Below are 18,021 nucleotides of genomic sequence, written 5' to 3'. Positions count from 1 at the left end.
AATATGTGAACCAAAACCCAATGTCTGCACTTTTACTCTCACAAACTTCTGACCTGAGGCACAGATTTTACAAAACAGCTTTAAATAAAAGTCTCGCAAAATGTGCAGATTTCCTCAGATCCCAAAAAACAATGGAAAAGCACTCAGACTACAAGGCCTTCATGGGAATAACAGAAAGAAGAGGAGAACTTTGGCTCTCGCTGTGAATGCCTTGGAATATTAGTGGAGGAACAGGAGAAGCCTTAGAAGATTTAGGAGCATAATCAGCATAAGGTAGGAAATTTCCATCTGTAGCAGCAAAAGAAGTAAATCTAGGATTTTCCAGAACCAATTTCTTTGAAGCAGAACTTCCAACACCACATTTTTAAGGTTTTCTCCTTGGCCTTTGCACCTCTCATGTTTGTTATTTGTTCATTCTTTCCTATTGGGGTGATGCCTATTATTCTCTCTCTTTTTACATTCCAAAGATATTTCCTTTACTGTGGAACAGGGGCGTCCAAGGGAGACCACAGCCATGAGTTCTTAGTTTCTGTTTCTGGTTGAGCCAGCAAGGCCCTTTCCTCATCCCCCTTTTCTGCTTATCACTAGAGACAGAACCTGAAAACCATGGTTGCAGACTGCTAAAAGCCTAAAATAAAACACAGCCATAAAAATAACAGTACAAGTCGGGTTGGAAAAGCTTGTGTACAAGGCAACCAGGTCTGGCTTACATTCACCGCATCTTTTCTTCTTTCCCAGAAATTGGGCTCAAGAGAAAACGTCCAACTTTTAGTATCTCCCTCAGTATACAATGAGAATAGTGGAACATATGTTCAAAGGTTTGACTTCTTGGGCTACCGCTGGTGACTAGATTCTGTCTCCCCCAACAGGGAGTGCTAAACAAAATGGCAGAGTAATAAGAATGACAACTTATGACTGCTGAGAAAAGAAGCTGAATGCTTATCACAGCCTCAGAGAAACAAACACTGCAATCAACTGCGGAAGCAAAGGACTACCGTGTTTGGAAAATAAGGGGAAAAATATCTTTACCTTAAAAATACACACGCAAGACCAGAGAAGACACATCGAAGACCCTGTTAATGAAGCACCAGAATATTCAACCTCACTGACTCATGTATTATCTTGTAGTAAGAAACTTTTTACATACTACGTTACACAGCTGTTTTATAAATTTCTGAATCTCATCAAAAGATTGCAGGGCATACAGAGAAGGCAGAAAACAGAGAAAACATGTCCCAATTAAAGAAATAAAATAAACCTACAAATATTGACCTTTAAAAATCTTTGTTGATCTTGAAAGATCAAAATCTGTAGGTTTATTCTTTTGTTGTTGTTGTTTTTGTTTTTGCATTATATAGTTTAAAAAATAAAAATAATTATCAAAGCCGCTTAATGAGACCGGCACTCTTCCGTCCGCGGGGCACCGGGAAAGGAGGAGCCTGGAGACCATGCCGGACACATTGGTGGCCCCAGGCTCAGAGCAGGAGCAAGGACCAGGCTGCACCGGGCCAAAACCGCCTCCACTTCCAGCGTTCGCGGACTCCAGGAGCTCCAGACCTGGGGTCGTGGTGAGATTCTTTGATTGATTGTGTGATGGTGGCTGAGTTGCAAGCAAACAGGTTTCATCACCTTAAATTGCTTTGAACCAATGAACCTGTATTCCCTTACAAAGATGGACAGCCCATCGTGTGAACTACAGATTTTCTGAACAAATTTATATTGGATTCATAGTGGTGTCATGCCCGCAGACGCCTCCGAGTTCCCCTAAGTTCTTAGAGGACTGCTTTGACTTTTGATCTGAGAATTGCAAAGTTCCGTAAAGAATGACATTTGTGGATAAGCGCAAACTTAAGAGCGAGCGATTGGACAGAATTTGTGTAGGAATTCGCCTCCAGGTCATGAAAGGCCCCCTGCACCCCCGCCCTGTGGTGGCGCTGCTGGACGGCCGCGACTGCATTGTGGATATGCCCATCCTGAAGGACCTGGCCACCGTGGCCTTCTGTGACGTGCAGTCCACGCAGGAGATCCACGAGAAGGTTCTAAACAGAGTCGTGGGCGCCATGATATACCACCCCATAACCCCCACCAGGGAGGACCTGGCAAATTTCCAGGACCTGAGAGTGATCGTGCGGGTAGGCAGCGGCTACGACAAAGTGAACCTCAAGGCTGCTGGCGAGCTCGGAATTTCTGTGTGCAACATCCCATCCGCAGCCGTGGAAGAGACAGCCGACTCCACCATCTGCCACATCCTCAATAGGCACCAGAGGAACACATGGCTGTAACAGACACTGTGGGAAGGCAAGCGGGTTCAGAGCGTGGAGCAGATCTGCGACGTGGCCTCGGGAGTGGCCCGCATTCGTGGGGAGACGCTGGGCCTCATCGGCTACGGTCGCACGCAGCAGGCTTTTGCAGTTCCAGCCACCGCCTTTGGATTCAGCGTCATATTTTATTACCCCTACTTGCAGGATGGAATCGAGCTGTTCCTGGGAGTGCAGAGGGTCTACACACAGCAGGAATTGCTGTATCAGAGAGACTGCGTCTCCTTGCACTGCAGTCTCAGCGAACATAAACACCACCTCATCAATGACTTTTCCAGAAAGCAGATGAGGTAGGGAGCATTCCTTGTGAACACAGCCCGTTGTGGCCTGGTGGATGAGAAAGCCTTAGCACAGGCCCTCAAGGAGGGCAAGATACGAGAGGCAGCCCTCGACGTGAATGAGTCGTAGCCCTTTAGCTTGGCTCAGGGTCCATTGAAGATGTCCCGAATATCATCTGCACTCCTCACACTGTCTGCTACCGCGAGCAGGCGTCACTGGAGATGAAGGAGGCAGCTGCCACCGAGATCCGCTGAGCCATCACAGGTCGCATCCCAGGAAGCTTAAGAAACTGTGTGAACAAGCAATTCTTTGTCACATTTGTGCTTTGGTCAGTAATAGACCAGCAAGCAATTCATCCAGTCATCGTGGGCATGGCTCCAGGAGGACTTCCTGCATCCAATGAAGGGATCATCCCTGGATGCATCCCGGTGACTCACAACCTCCCGACAGCGGCACATACTTCCCAAGGGCCCCCTCCCAACCAGCCCACAATCACGGGGACAATCGAGAGCACCCCAACGAGAAATAGTAGAGAATGCCGGAGGGTAATCATTCTGATACACTTGGGAACAAGGACAGTGAAAAATAGATGAACTAACAGAAAAAGAATCTGACGCTCTTTTTAGCTGATTCTGGACCTATGCATCATTGATGTTGCAGTGTTAAAACTACAAGAGTTAGAAAACTGAAGATGTCGTCTGTTTACGGATGCTCTGAAAGAATAGGGTGTGATTTATTAACCACCAACTTCCGTTATTGTGTGTTAAGTTTTTCATCTGTGCGTCAAATCACAAAGAATAAATAGAACTTTTCCTTTATCAGTCCCTTGGGCACAGCAGGTCCGGAACACCCTGCTCAGAATGTTGCATCAAGACTTCAAACATCAAAATAAAAACCATGAGGAGGAAATCCACATCTTGTGACTTGAGTCCCTTCAGTCTACAGGGACTGGTTACCGCTTTTTGCTAATAGGAAGATCACATTACTAGAAAATGTGGAGTAAACTGTTTGCCTGTGTTAGACATCTGCACGCATAGGATTGAAGACAGTACCGGCTCCTGTACAGAGAAATGTCTCTCACATCTGAACCGCATACTGAGCGGGCAAGTTGGTTGTAAGTTCAGTAAAAGCCTCCGATAATGCAAAAAAATAAAAAATAAAGCAGTATTAATTTTCACAAGCTGTTTGTAATCAAATATATTTTCTCAGTTTCAGATGCTCTGCTATTTTATTGAGTGGAAAGTCTTGCACTAAAAGGGTTCAAGAAAAATAATATTGCATTTCCTTATGTCACAGGAAACACTTTTAATGGTAACTTGTCAGATTGTCTATGAACAAACCCACTTTTTAAGACACTGATAAAATCTTTTCTTCACATATTTTATACAAGAACACTTCAGATGTAATGGATGTGACTGATTTTAACAAATCCTATTAGATTTACATCAATTAGTTACATGTTCTATTCATAGACTTTTGTGAATCATTGCCTTTTTGTTTAAAAATATGGCCTGTTTTGAGCCTTTCATTAGGTACATTCCTGTTTTTGTGACAAAAGAAAAACTTTAAAATTGTCCCAAACAGAAAAATAATGCCTATCAGAAGTTTGCTTTGTTTCAGTGCGAGTTACCATTATTGTAGATGTTTATTGTAAAGATGGACATTTAGCATTGAGTGCAGTTTTCAATAAAATGTAATTTGAAAAAAACTGCTTAATGAACACAAACAGAACATAGACAACAAAATAATATTAGAAGAAGCGATACATAAAGAAAATGAGATATCAATAAAAAGATTTTTAGAAACCAACAAAAACTGTGAATCTGAGGAACACAATAACTATATTAAAATTTCAATCAACAGTCACAAAAGCAGACTAATAAAGCAGAAAAAATCACACAATTGATGACATTGTAGTTGTAAATATTGAGTCATGAAAACAAATATTTTAAATAGAATAGAGAAAAAATATGGGACGTACTGCACACCATCAAGTGGACCATTGTATTTATAAAAGGAGTCTAAGAAAAACAATATAGGAGAAAAGTAATAAAGACGTTATTTTTAAAAAGTAGCTGAGAAATCCCCAGATGACAAGATAATTAAACAAGAAGAAATACTGCCAAACAAAATCCTTCAACTGGAATAATTTCACTTCAGGAATAAAAAAAAAAAGCCTTTCCAAAATAAATAAAAGCTGAGTGTGTTACTAACCACTAGAACAGTCCTAAAGGAAATGTTAAAGAAAGTCTATCACATCCAAAAATGAAATGATGCTGCCCAGCATCATAAAAGCACATGAAAATAGAAAACTCTCTATTAAAGATAAATATATAAACAGGTATAGAAATCTCTACTATCATAACGATGGTGCACAAAACTTTCAAAATATTACCATGGAGTTTAAAAAATGCAGCACAAATCTGCATAAATGTGTGTTCATAGATAATAAGAAAAGATAATATGTGATATTAATAACACAGGGGGGTATGAAAAGGTACAACTTTGCATTCAGTTGAAATATAGTTGTTATATATTGTCATAACTTTAAGATGATTTATATAGTCTTTATTTCTCAAGATGATTACCAAAAAAACCTGCAGAATGTATACAAAAGCAAATGAGAAAGAAATTGAATCACGTCACTACAAAATCAACAAACAAAAATAAAGCAGTAAGAGAAAAAAATGATAAATAACACATCTACAAGAAACACAGAAGACAATTACAAATAATAATAGTAACTTCATTAACTGCAGTAATTGCTTCAAATATAAAAATTAAATACCTTAAAGAAAATGAATAAATAATTTAATGGATTAAGAACAAAGAAGATCTAGCAATGTGCTCTCTACAGGAGTAACTTTAGCTCTAAGGACGCAAATAACTTGAAAGTAACAGTATAAATAAAATATATATTATACAAAAAGTAGCTACAATTGGAGCGTCATGGTCATAATTATATTAAACAAAATATATCTTAAGTCAAAAGTGTTAACGAGACAGATTGGTATTATGTAACGGTGAGATGTGTTAACTTGAAAGGAGTCTATAACAATAATTTATAAATCATATAAATATAATTTGAAAAACCTGCAAACATATACCATTGGGATTTTCACAAAAAATACATTAAATTTTTATATTACTATAGATAACACTGACATTTCTCCTTTTTTTTGGAGACAGAGTTTCTATCTCCCAGGATGGAGGGCAGTGGCACGATCTTGCGATAGGCTCACTACAACCTCATCTTCCCAGGTTCAACTGATTCTCGTCTTTCAAATATGTAAAACAAATATTGACAGAAGTCAAGCAAGAAATAAACAGCAACACAACAATTGCGGACTTCAAGACTCCACTTTCAATAATTACTAGAATAGTCAGATATAATATCAGGAAGAAAGCCAAACCTGAACATTATAGACCTAACCAGCATTTACAGAACTCTGCAATCAAAAGCAGCAAAATATGCAATATTCTCAATCACACATGGTACATTGTGTTAGGATACATGTCTTATTAAATTTAAGAAAACTGAAGTCATATAATGTAAATAAACTAGAAATCAAAAGCAAGAAAATTTGGCAAATAAGTAAATAAGAGGAAATTACTCAAAATCTTACATATAGTCTTGCTGAAGTGTGAGGTGATTTAATATTAAGATGTCAGGGCCGGTGCGTGACTCATACCTGTAATCCCAAGACTTTGGGAGGCCAAAGTGGGTGGATCACTTGAGATCAGAAGTTTGAGACTAGCCCGGCAAACATGGCAAAACTCTATCTCTACCAAAAATACAAAAGTTAGCTATAAGTGGTGGTGCATGACTGCAATCCCAGCTACTCTGGTGGCTGAGACTGGAGAATTGCTTGAATCTGGGAAGCAGAGCCTGCAGTGAGCACAGCTCACACCACTGCCCTTCAGCCTGAGTGACTCACTAAAACTCCATCTCAAAAAAAAAAAAAAAAGAGGTTATCAGTACTACTCATGATGATATAAAAATGTAATGTAATTTTCATCAAAATCCCAATGGTATATTTTTTTGCAGAACTTTTGTGTATAATTCTAAAAGTTGTTTAGGAACTGTTACTAGCCAAACACCCTTTAAAAAGGACAAAGAGTTACTACATTTTCTGATTTAAAATCATGATACAAAGCTACAAAAATAAAAACAATATGGTATTGCCACACAAACAGATACATAGGTGATGAAACAGAATAGAGATCCCAGAAATAAACCGTTGCCTATGTGATAAAATAGTCCTCCATAAACTTTCCATGACCACACAAAAGAAAAATAAAAATCTCTTTAACAAAGAATTTTCAAAACTGCATATTTGCAGAGAAAAAAATAAAGTTGAATGCTTCCTTTGTATCGTATACAAAAAGAAAAGTTTTTTTTAAATGGATTCAATACTTAAACTAATACAATTCTTAGAAGTAAACATAGGGGAAATGCTTATGACATAAGTCTTAAAACTTTGCTGAAGTATGACATCAAATTCATAAGAAACAAGAAAAGAGCAAAAAAAGGGAGTAAATTAAGCTTCAAGTGTTTTACACATCAAAGAAAACATTTAGTGACATACAAATGTCACCTAATAAGTGGGTGAAACCTGGGCATGGTGGCTCATGCCTATAATTCTAGATCTTTAGGAGGCCAAGGCAGAACGATCACTTGAGGCCAAAAGTTTGAGAGTGGCCATGAAAACATAGCAAGACACTGTATTGTATAGGGTTATATACGTGCATACATACATACAACAGAAAAGAGTAAAAATATTTTCTATTCTCATATTTGGTAGATGGTAAATTTCAAAATATATAAACTCCTATAACTCAACAACAAAAAAAGTTAATAACTTGATTTAGAATGGTAAATGTTTGAAATGACTTTCTCCAAAGAAGATATAGAAATGACTAGGCATTTAAAAGGATACTCGACATCACACTTCTATAAAAATGCAAAGCAAAATCACAATAATCTATCATCTCAAACTGATTTTTAAAATAGTGTGAAAACTCTTCAAAAAAATTAAAATGATATTATTATATAAACAAGCAAACCCCCTTCTAGCTATATATTTAAAATATAGAACACATGATCCGGGAGAGATATTTGCACTTCCAAATTTATTGCAGCGTTATTAAAACAAGCCAAAAGGCAGAAACAACCGAGATGTCACTTGACCAATGAACAGTTTAATAACAAGTGGCACATACGCAAAGTGGAATATTATTCAGTCTTTAAAAAGACACATTTTATGATAATTATTGAGAATATCAAGTTAATTGAAATAAGCCAGCAACAAAGTGATAGTGTATGATTCCATTCATAATCAGGTAACTTAAGTAGACAAACTCATAGGAAAAAAAAGTTAGAATGGCCTTTGTCAAGGGCTGAAGAGATGATAAAATGGGCAAATGTCTTAAAAGACATTTAATTTTAGTTTTGCAAGACATAGAAGTTCTACGGGTCTTTTGCATAACTATGTGAATGTACTTAACACTAATGAAATATATACTTAAAAAGAATTAAGACGGTAAATTTTACCTTATGAGTTTTTACCACAATTACAATTTTTAAAAGAAAAAATATGGAGTTATAAAGCTTTCCAAAAATTAAATTTGGTTCACAAAAGATTTTCTCTCACACAAAGGAAGTATAGATTTATAATTAAACACATGGTGAAATTAAGACTATTTCACTGACTATTCATCCATACAATATAAGAAAACCATTGAAAATCAGCCAAAAAATACAGAAGATGAGCCATGAGCAAAGTTGGGGACTTATTTATAGAGACAAACAAACACATATATAATTTAATTTTGAAAACATATGACCGACTTATATTTAATTAAATCCAATATTAGTTTCGTGAGTGAAATTTGGTTTTCAGTTTGGGCAAATGAAGACCTTTCTGGGGTTAAATGGATTATTTCTTCTCCGTTTCTTGATATGGACCTGTGCTGGGGACTGGTCAGCTCTTCAAGTGCAGTGCACTCGGTTTTGTTTCTGTGCCAGGATTAAACCTATGATATTTCACATTTCATATATAAACCCCTATGAAGTGTTTCCAGGGGATGGCTGCCCCATAACCTATGTTTTGCCAAGTGTTTACTATGAGTTTCACCACCATCCTCTTGAACGTGGTATTGTAACTAAAACTCTTCAGGAAATTCTACTTAAAACTAAAATCACGTATATCTCAAGAAACTCCTCTGTGATTTGAAATGCATCTGTCACGTGTTGTCTGCAATCAGCATCCTCTTTTAAAGAAAGTAGAAAGGACAGATGAGGAAACTGATAGTGTTACTGCATGGGAGACAGAGGTGAGAATACACATGGTGGACTTCAGGTTGTATTCTCATTTAGCAGAGAGAGGGAGAGACAGCCTTCTACGGTTTCTTTTACAAAGCCAGTAATCTCTATCATGAGGGCCTCATTCTTAGGACCTAATTACCTCTGAACTCTTAAGGCCATCACACTGGGCATTAAGGTTCTGGAATGTGAATGGGGGAGGAAATCACATAGTCTGTTGCAACTTCCAAAGTTATATTTTTTAAAAATATATTATTTTTCTCCTACTTGCTCTGTCTTGTGCTTCCTCTCTCAATCTCTCTGTCTCCCTTTCTCTCTTTTTCTGTGCACACATCTGCCTATCTCTTTCATTTTTCACCTCTCTATTGTAATCCTCAAGAGGAGGAAGCGATCTCCAGTGTCCTAAGATGCTCTAGGTACAGACCCACATGATAGAGAACTGAGGAGATGCCCACACCAATGGAGAGGAAGGAACTCGGGCTCTCAGTTCACGCTGAATCGTGCCAATTTCCATGAGGCAGAGTGGAGGCTGATCTTCCCCAAAATCCAGCTTCAGTTGAAATCAGAGCCCCAGCCAAGTAAAAGACCTTGAGGCAGAGACACCAAACTAAGCTATGTCGAGGTTCTGGTTCACAAAAATTGTGAGATAGTATTTGTTGTAAAAATGTGCTAAAATTCAGGGCCATGTTGTCAGAGAAGAGCAAATGACTAACCTCCTCTTTCAGGCCCCAGGATCTTCCCTCCACTCTGTTCCTTTCTTTCTCAGGCTGCCTGCAGCCACACTGGTCCCTTCCTCACCTCCTCTGCTGAACACACCTGTGCCTGTGAGTCTCTTCACAAAGAGTGGCTTTTTCCTGACACACTTTCCACAGGACTGGCTCTCTTTTTCCATTCTGGTCACAACATAATGTCACCTCAGCAAAGCATTCATGTCCCCTCCAGGCAACCTCTCCCCAGCCCTCCCTCCCAACATTCTACTCTATTTCTATTATAAAATGCTGTTTTATTTTGCATGTACTTGCTTTAGTATTTTTGTCCTGCAGTCCTTAGACTGTGGGCTCCCCGCGGAGAGGCAGGGATAACATAATCATTTCTGGTGCCACATGGTGAACCTACCAAGGTAGCTGCCACAGGGTGGGTGCTAGGGAAAGAGTCGCTGAGTAAAATAACATGGAAAATCACAAAGCCCTTCTTCCTGCTTTTGGCCACCCAATAATTTGGAGATCATGAATGACAACAGGAGGTGCAGGACCTCAGCGTGACTCTGCCTCTGGCTCCAGCTGCTCCAGTAAAGCCCAGCGGGCACAAGAAACACGGGGTCTGCCGCCACCTAGAGGCTGTCACTAGCACTGTAGCCCCAGGGTGAAGCATCACAAAACAGGTACCTGTATTGGGGGATTCTCAAGGCAGTTGTTCTTCAGAGACCCCTGGGAAAAAGGAGCAGTATTTGAAGGCTCTAAGGGCCATAAAAGTGACCTAGGAAGCCTCCCTTGATTCCTATTTTCCTCAGCCTCTTTGGGTGTGCTGTGTACTCATTAAACATTTTAACAGCATTCAGAGACACTATTTTCTTCCACTTCCGAATGAAGACCTCAAGGACACCCCAAAAACTAGTATTTTTTCCTCGGCCCCACACTCCAGAGCCCAGTGAATTGTCACATTCTGCTTTATTCCAAGTCCTCATCTGTCCAAGTCTCTAGGCCTCTCTCTTCTCTGAAGGACCTCTAGAAATTGAAAAGCCTCTTCTTAGAGTCTCAAAGCGCAGTGAGTTACCAATGAAAAGCCAAGGCGAAGAGACACTTATGAGTATCTGAAATCCTTGATATTATTCCCTTCAAGTACCCCTATTTATGAGGGAGAAAACGGATTCTTTCTTTCCCGTAGCCTGTCTTTATATCACACGGGGTGGTGGGGGGAGGGCAGAGCTCATTTTAGTTCCAGGTGCCCACAGAGGTGGGAGTCACAACCCCTGTCCTGTCCTCTCGAAACAGCTGGGAAGGTCACCAGGCCCGGCAAAACCTAGGGAACCTGGAGGATCCTTCAGCCCATGCTGTCAGCTCCTGGAAATGTAGCTGGGGGGAGGAGGCCTCTGCATCATGGCAAAGCTGTCTGTACTATTTCTTCCCCTTTTGTCACTTCTCTGGTTTCCTCTTCCCTAACCTCACCTCCATGATCTCCACTTTAGAAGCTTGTGTGTGCGTGTGTGGTGTTTGTGTGTGCATGCCTGCACACCTATGTGAGAAGTGGAATAGTAGAATGCCCGGGTAGAAAGTAGAGCACAGGGTTTGCCAGGACTTAGGGGCGCTCATTTCCAAAGCAAATCTGATGGGTGGGGTGCATGCAAAGCCTAAGAAGCTGGCTCCCTCCCCAATACTCTGTGTTCTGCCCAATTTCTGTGATCTGGACCAGTCTTTGGCTTTTTTGGGCCTCAGTCTTCCTGTTGTAAAATAAGGAGTTGAACACAAAACTGTATAAGCACATGTTCAGTGACGACATGTTGTCATGTTCAATACCAGAAAGAATATTAGGATGGGCTGAGTTTGGGCAGACTTAGGTGTCCATAGGTGCTCAGGGCTCTGGAAATGGCCAATGCAGGTAAGCATAGAGCACGGCGCAGCCAGGTTTTTTTTGCAGGGCTAGGGGATGAAACAATGCACCACGGGCTCTGCTCTTGAGGCTGGTCCCACAAGAATTTCTCACTTTCAACCAGCAACTGTTTGATGCATTTCATGTCCTGTGAAGCCCATGTCCACCCCCATTACAGTGAGGGGCACAGGGTACTAGACAAGTAAAATAATATCTTTTGCCTTTTTTTCTTTTTCTTTTTAACTGCGTAGATATTTCTTTTTCCTCTTTTTCTGTTTTGTTTGTTTTTCAACTAATTTTTAAGACGTCTTTACACGTCGGCCGTGGTTCTTCAGACCTTTAATTGCAGCATTTCGAGAGTCGGAGGCAGGTGGATCATTTGAGGTCAGGATTTCAAGACCACCCTGGCCAGCATGGTGAAACTCCGTCTCCACTAAAAATACAAAAAAAAATTAGCCAGACATGGTGGCCCATGCCTGTACCCCCAGCTACTCAGGAAGCTGAGGTAGAAGAATTGCTGAAACTTGGGAGATGGAGATTGCAGTGAGCTGAGATTGCACCACTGCAGTACAGACTGGGTGACAGAGGAGACTCTGTTAAAACAAAAAAAAAAGAAGATAGAGATCTTTGTACAGTGTATGTGTGAGCCCCTTTGTAATTTCATGAGTTGCAAATATTTATTCCAATTTTGGAACTTCTTTTCTTATTCTGGGGTTCTCCTTAAGTTTGGTTTGGAGGTTATTAGTGTTTTGTTTTGCGTTGATTCTATGTACCTTCTCTCCAAATTGATTTATAGATTTGTATTTTCACAATACAATATTTTGGCAAAAATCTTGTGGAAGCTGTCTAATCAATTTAAAAAATTTAAATACATATAAAAATCAGAGAACTGTAAAAACTGTCCTGAAGAATAACAAAGTTTATGAGCTTACAATGGCATATATTCAGACTTAGATTAAAGCTATAGTAATAAAAGCTATGTATGTTAGTATTGCCAAAATAGGCACAAAGAAAACTAGAAAAACTCGAGAGTCCAACTCAGACCCACACAATTGGATATTTTGTATACTACAAAAGAGGCACAGAAGAGCAGTGGAGAGAAGACAGTCTTCTCGGTAAATAGCCTTGGGTCAACTGGTTATTTATGTGAGAAAGAAATACTCCTATCTTACATTGAAATTAACAAATTTCAATGATAAGTGGATTTTAAATTTTAAGGTGAAAGTTGAAAACAATATTTCTAGTAGATGACATAGATAAATGTGTTCGTGACCTTGGCACAGACCAAGATTTCTTAAGACACAAAGTGCATTAACCATCAAGACAAAAATATTATAAATTGGATCTTATTAGAATTAAAACCTTCTCTTCATAGAAATTAAACCTTCAGGAGAGTAGAAAAGAAAGAACAAAGTGGAAGTCTACATTTGCCATATATTTATGTGGCAAAAGCCTTATATCTAGGTTATTTAACTAAATACGATCAATTAATAAACAAAGATGCAATACATTGAACAAAATTGTCAAACATGTGACTAGGAGTTCCACATACAGAACTGAAGGGCCAACAAGTAGATAAACATATCCACATCCTTATGCATCAGAGCAATGCATACTACAAATACAATTTAATACCACTATGCAATAGTTAACATTTTTGAAAACTGATAAAATTAAGTACTAGTGATGATGTCAAGCAACTGGAAGTTTCTTATACCGTTTTGTGTGTAAACTGTTATAACCATATTCAAAACCTTTTGGGTAGTACCTCCTAACTTATATGATGTACTTAACCACACTCTAGGACCCAGCAACTCCACTATTACGTATAATAGAAATGCCAGCATAGTTTGCAATGCAGAAAAGTGCTCGAAGCAGCATTATTTGATACTTTTCCAAACCGAAAACAAATCAAATGTGCATCAATAATAAAACAATTAAATAAAACAGCTCCGTGTTCCTTTATAAGGGGACATTATTCAGATATAAAATTAATTACAGACATATTAAAATGTACAAAAATCGCTCAAACACAATTTAATTAGATTTAAAAGTCCTAGCTGAGCAATCAGATAATAGAAAAAAAGGCACCCAAATAGAAAAAAAAGTTGATTTCTCTCTCTGTATTTGCAATATGAGTCTCTGCGTAGCGAATGCTAAAGCCTCTCCAAAACTCCTTTTGGAGAAAACTTGAAAAGTCTCCTGGAATGGATAAACAAGTAAAGTTTTAGGACACAAAACCAATGTACAAAAATCTGTGGCATTTCTATGCACCAATAACATGGAATTCCTGAACCTTTTCTATTTTTATTGCATTCTCAATTTCTCAGTTACCTATTTTTTTTTGTTTTTTCAGCTAAACTAATTTATTCTTCTGCATAATTTCACCTTCTTAATAAACCCCAGGGCTAAAAAGTGAGAATAAAATACTTGTATGCATCTTGTTCCCTCATTCTGAAAACTTGTCTGGATGAAACCGATACTTGTCCTAGGGAGTTGGCATAGACAGTGTTTATTTCCGTTCTCAGCAGGGATGCCAGACAGAAAGAGGGAGATCCTGAGAAGGAGCCAGCTGTCCCATACATACGGGGAATTCTCAGCCATGTTAGGTGACAACAACAAGCATTTTCACTCCGGTTAGACAGGACTCTGGATGGTTGTATGGGAAAAGAGCCAAACTCTAAGGGAGTGAAATATGACATTGCAAATATGTATGCATTTACCCGGGGAGGATTTATTGTGTTAAAATATGTGCAAAACACTGCACAAAGAGCAATTAAAGTGAAAATTATTAAGGCATTATCTTCACTTAGGGAAACTCACACTAGTCAGATTCTCTGAACCCCAAAACTTAACAACAACCTAGTAAAAGCTTGTTCAGGGTGGAGAGAGGGTGGGGGCAGGAAGGTAAGTTTAAATATCAGGCTGGGTGGATGAGATAATTACCCCAGTAATGCACTAGAAGTATGGATGGGTTTCGGATGGGTGAAGACAAAATAATCTCAGCAGAGGGTGCAGATAAAAAAGGGCAGATACCCAGGAGGTTTATGCAGGAAGGTTTATGCAGAAATGAGTTTGCTGGACTGGGGAGAGCGACAGTAAAAAGCAGAGGATAATAGGCCTCTGTGGTCTTCAGGGACTATGGGGTGGATTAGTTGGAGGTTACAGTATCGGTGAGGTACTTTTGAACAGTAGGGTGTGTAAATAAGATAAATATTTTGGAATAATTATGTAGCAAGGTGGTTAAGAGCAATAGAAACTCAAAGTAGTAAATAAATATGCTTTTTTCTTATTATCCCACAGAAGCCTTTAGCCTTTCCTCTTAAACTGAGAAAGGAGTGGTTTTCTAAGATGTTTTTAAATTCCCACAGGCAATCTTTACTCTATGCTGCCTTTTAGTAAAGGTTTGTTTTAACCAAATCAAAGAAGTTTGAATACATTTTCTGCGCACAATGGTTTAGTGCAACCTCTCATACCTTCTACTAGTTTTCAGAACATTTAGTGTGATGCTCCTGACAGCCCAAAAGTATTCCCTTGTGCAGAATAAACCAGCATTGATGGAAATAATTGGCTGAGTGTCAATACTCCATGGAGGGGTGCTCCACGTGCTAAGACCCCCTCCTCTGTGCTATGAAGTATTCCCTTGTGCAGAAAGAAACCAGCATTGATGGAAATAATTGGCTGAGTGTCAATACTCCATGGAGGGGTGCTCCGCTTGCTAAGGCTCCCTCCTCTGTGCTATGCCTTCTACACCATGGTTGTCCGCTGCAGCTGGAGCTTGGAAGGAGCTCTGTGGGTCTTGTCAGCACACAATAGGTGCCCAATTAGCATGGCCAGAATCAAGCTGCTCCCTCTCACCATTTCTTTCTCCATTTGTCCTTTGTTGGGAATGGAGAATTTTGCAACTGGTTTCACCTCAGGATTGAAGTTCAAATCTCAGCTGATACTTGGTGCATGTTGACTTTTCTGAGAAGAATTTGGGAGAATAAAACATTAAAAAGGGCCTGGCCAGGGACGGTGGCTCATACCTGTATTCCTGGTATATTGATAGGCTGAGAAGATAGGATTGCTTGAGGCCAGGAGTTTGATACCAGCCTTGTCAACATAGTGAGACCCCATTTATAAAAAAAACTTTAAACATTAAAAAAGTTTGATCAGGTGTGATGGTTCCCAACTGTAGTCCCAGCTGTGTGGGAGTTTGAGGCAGAGGATCACTTGAGCCCAGGGATTCTAGGCTGCAGTGAGCTATGATCATGCTACTCCACTCCAACCTGGACAACCAAGCAAGATATTTCAAAAACAAAATCTTTTATTATTCTTCACTCCTATAATCTCTCCAGAACTTGCGCACTATGTGACACAAAGAAACAAACTCCCCCAAGAGTTTGGTTCTTGCTTAAGATTTGGTTTACTGCTGCTTGACTGCTCCCTCTTGTCCTCATTTTGTATAAAATAAGAACCCCCACGTCAAGTGGAGGTTCTCCTCAGCAGAGGGTCTCATCAAGGCCCCAGGACTGGCACTTTAGGTGGAGGCTTTCTTTTCAACCTCTGAATAATAAAAGACACTAAAATTGAGAAAAGATTTCTAGACACCAGCTTCTTGAAAGGAGCATTTACTCAGAAGACAAGATGTGGTCATTGGCAAAGGTGACCCAGGCTGAGTGGGGAAGTCCACCAACACATCTGAAGACTGACCTAGGGGAGGGTTTCCCTGATGTTCACCCCTTCTGCCCTCCATACATTCCTCTACTTTTCCCAAACTTCTCTCTACATTCTCCAAATTTTCTAACATCCCGTGGCTTTCTTGCCAGGGAGTCTAATGAAATAAAAGCTTTAAAATTGGTTGGATTTTAAAAATAATTTTATTGATTCTTATAAGGAACTGACACAAAATTAGAATATCAATTCTTGAAATGTTTAAAAAGTAAATAGAGTGTAAGTTGACAATTAACTTATTTGATTCCTAATTAAAATAATTTTTTTTTTGAAACAAGGTCTTGCTCTGTCACCTAGGCTGGAGTGCAGTGGTGAGATCTTGGGTTATTGCAACCTCTACCTCCTAGAGTTAAGCGATTCTCATGCGTCAGCCTCCGAAATAGCTGGGACTACAAGTAGACACCACCAACTGGGTAATTTTTGTGGTTCTGGTGGATACGGGGTTTTGTCATGGTGCCCATAGTGCTGTCAAACTCCTGGTCTTAAGTGATTCACCCGCCTCGGCCTCCCAAAGTGCTGGGATTACAGGCATGAGTCACCGCACCTGGCCTTAAAATTTAAAAAATTAAAGGTAATTTTAAATTACTCAGAAATAGCCAGAATTAACCATTGAATACTCTGAATCTTTTTCTCATGCATAAGCCTTTCTAATCTTTCTATTTAAACTTAGCATTTGACTCGGTTCTGGTGTTTTAAAACCTGCTTTTTTCCTTCAAGGAAATGCAGACCATCTCACAGGCCAATAGATATCACGGACTTTCTGAGGCTTAGTGGCTGCCTGGTTGTTTATCTATGACCTCCCATAATGTACTTAAGTAACACCCTCTTGATGACGGGGTTAAGTTGTTGAAATTGCCTTCTCCTTTCTGAAGCACTACGTGGAAAAAATTAGATCTTAAAAGAAACACACAGACCCATACCGCACCCTTCCTTTGAACTTCACTACTGCTTATTTAAAGAGATGCTTATTCCTGACTACGGTCCTACATTACACTCTCTGTAGAACATTTGGAAACTATAAGAGTACAAGAGAATCAATAAGGCAATTCAGTTTCTCACAGGATCCTGATTCCTATAAGAAACACCTCAATTCTTATAATTCGGCATATTTCCTCTCAGTCATTTTTCTGCACATTTTAAATTTTAAGCTCTAATGTATAAGTTTGGTTATACCTTTTAATGTATGCCTTTAATTAATATGTTTAATGGTATATCTTCTCATAAGCACTTCTCCATGTCATAAAAAAATTATTTGTATATCCCATTTTTAATACATATATGTAGCTCCAAAGAAGACGCATACCTTGTTTACTCTTCTAATCCCCTATTATTGGAAAAATTTGTTTTTCCAATTCTTTGAGATAATAAACTGATTAGAGTTAGTATTTTGGTCCTCATTTAAATTTTCTAAGTGTTGCCTTTCTGTTAGTGGCTAAGTGGCTGTTACAAGGAGAAGAGCCCTCCTGTAGAGGTGTGCCCTGCGTTTGAGGCCTCCCTGCAAAATGCCTCCCTTGTGGCAGGTCCCCATGTGTCTTTCCAACATCAGCACTGTCAGACTGAGGGTGCTTGGAATTCTGCAACTGTAACCCCTCTCGAATATTCCTTGAATTCAGGTGCAACTGATCTCCTCCATTGTGGATACCAGGAAGTAGGCTGTAGAGCATTCTGTGACCGTGAAGAATGACACGATGTCCTTGATAAAGAAGGTGGAAATTCCTGAAGAAGAAACAATGTTTTCTCAACAGCAGAGGTAGATGAAGAGTCTATTCAATGACTAGGTCATGGAAAACCCTGTTT

General features: G+C 39.3%; 1 pseudogene; it reads left to right on the top strand.

Annotated features, from left to right (window-relative positions):
• Positions 1–1,823: 1,823 nt before the first annotated feature.
• Positions 1,824–3,126, top strand: LOC129026152 (C-terminal-binding protein 2-like; annotated as a pseudogene).
• Positions 3,127–18,021: the final 14,895 nt, after the last annotated feature.

The sequence above is a fragment of the Pongo pygmaeus genome, chromosome 17 (assembly GCF_028885625.2).
Source record: "Pongo pygmaeus isolate AG05252 chromosome 17, NHGRI_mPonPyg2-v2.0_pri, whole genome shotgun sequence".
Lineage (NCBI taxonomy): Eukaryota > Metazoa > Chordata > Mammalia > Primates > Hominidae > Pongo > Pongo pygmaeus.
This window is presented reverse-complemented; position numbering and strand designations above follow the sequence as displayed.